Genomic DNA, 2,218 nt, shown 5'->3' with positions numbered 1-2,218 from the left:
GTGTTTGACAGTATGGAGTGGACTTCTAGACTGCCTTTCTTGAAATATGACACCTACTTTATCCATACCTAGCTTTAAAAGTCAAATGATGCCCTAGGCATTGTGGAATATGCCTATAATCCCAGAACTCTGGGAGGCCAAAGCAAGAGGATCACAAATTTCAGCCTAGTCTGTGTAATTTAGGGATTTAGCCAGACACTGTCTCGAAATTTAAAAAAGGGCTAGTGATATAGTTCAGTGGGAGGGTCCTGGGTTCAAACCCCAGTAAGGAAAAGAAAAAGTCAAAGTCAAATCGTACAATAAAACCATAAAACAAAAAACTGCAGTCCTTTGCCTCCTCTCCTCTTCTTCTCAGAAAAGAACATTTTTAGTTGTAGCTGTTGTTTCTATTTCCCTCTACATTTCCAAATAATATACCATATGAGAAGTTCCTGACGTTTGTGTTTTACGCAGTACCCACGATCCTTCTACTAAAAGTCTGACTTTTACACTTGCGCGTGCACGCGCACACACACACACACACACACACAGAGTCATTCTTATCTTTTATACAGTACTCCCTGAATAATTTATTATAATTTAAAAATAAAGTTTATTATTCAGCTTTTTACAATCATGACTGTATAAATCCTACTCAAGGACAAAACCACGTGAGATAATAGAGTTGTTTTCTTTCTTGCATAACTTTTTTTTCGTGTGTTTCTCTGCAATGGTCTGGTGATGTTTGAATTGCTTCTTGTGTTCATTTGGTTATTTTTCTGTGAGCCTATCATTATTTCTTCCCTAAACTTTCTGACAGAGGTGAGAACATCTGTTGGCACAAGCTGGCCAGGAGTCTGTCTATCAGCTCTACCAGCTTTTCATTTCTTGTAGCACATCTCCTGCATTTTTACCGCCTCATGCTCCAGTGGGTCGGTTCTTTTGGGGCCCATTTGCAGTTCAAGAAACTTCCATCTCCCGACTTGTTGGACCTCAGATCCCACTTTCTAGGTTTGTGCTGGTCTTTGGTGACGTTTTTGCAAGGGGTCAGATAGTAAGTATTTCTGAGTTGGCTGCCATGTAATCTCTGGAAACTGATTTTGCCATTGTGGTGTGAAAGCAGCCATCTACAATGTGGAGATGAGTCGGCATGATTGTGTTCCAATAAAACTTTACTTACAAAAGTGGATGGCGGGCTGAGTTTAGCCTGGATCACACCCTTGTCTTGTTGGGACACACCCTTCTGTAGCTACTTGAGAACAGACACAGCGGACACAGTTTTAAAAGAATTGACATGCAAGAAAAAGAAAAAGAAAAGAAAAAGTCATTGTTTTACCTTCACAATTAGTTGTTAGTTTGGCCACATATTTAATACTGGTTGAAAGTAACATTTCCTCAAAATTCCAGGTCATTCCTCTGTTATTTTCTAGAGACTTGTATCACTGTTGAGAAGTTAGGCACTTTTCTAATTCTTTGGATGTGACGTACTTTGCTGTTTCTAAAAGTTCTCAGGATCTTTTCATCCTGGAGGTTTCTGAAATTTCTTGATGATATTCCCTGGTGAATTTTTTGGTCTATTGTCTGGGCAAACAATGGTTCCTAAAAATCTACCCTCATGCTCCACGGACTTCAGTTTGGAGACATTTTCTTGTATATTCTCCTTGCACTCCTTTTCTACTCCTTTTTTTCCCCTTGCAATTCAAATGAATTGTTTGCTGAAATTTCTGGCTTGAGTCACTACTTTTTAATATCTTTCCTCTCGTATTTCCAATAACTTTTGGCTTTTTGTTTTCTGAGTGCTTTTCCTTACCTTTCTATTCTATTTCATGTTAGCTTTCATTTCTAATTTTGAAGATCCATGCCTCAATGTATTCCTTTTTATAGCTGCTTGGTAACTTTATGGATGAAATGACTTTCCATGTGTTCTGAGGATCTCCTCCCTTGGGCTGAGGGTTCCTGAAGTGATGAATCACCCCATCTTCTTCCTGATTGGTGGGGTTGGATAAATCTGGGCTGCACGGAATCTGAGGATCTGGTGGAAAAGGTAACCTGAAGGCTGCAACTCTGGCTGGAGATCGAAGCCCAGAGCAGTGATTCCGCAGCAAGCAGGGAGTCTGGGCACATTTAGCAATGGCTCTCTGGGTCTCAGCCTGTGATGGGTGGAGGTGGAAAAAGCCAGCTGGAGACAGAAGACAGCCATGTCTCCTGGAGCCTCACAGACCTGAGCCCATGGTCTGAT

Source organism: Fukomys damarensis, unplaced genomic scaffold (assembly GCF_012274545.1).
Source record: "Fukomys damarensis isolate Sample0158 unplaced genomic scaffold, DMR_v1.0_HiC HiC_scaffold_27, whole genome shotgun sequence".
Classification (NCBI taxonomy): domain Eukaryota; kingdom Metazoa; phylum Chordata; class Mammalia; order Rodentia; family Bathyergidae; genus Fukomys; species Fukomys damarensis.
The sequence above is the reverse complement of the archived record's forward strand: the minus strand, read 5'-3'. Positions refer to the sequence as shown.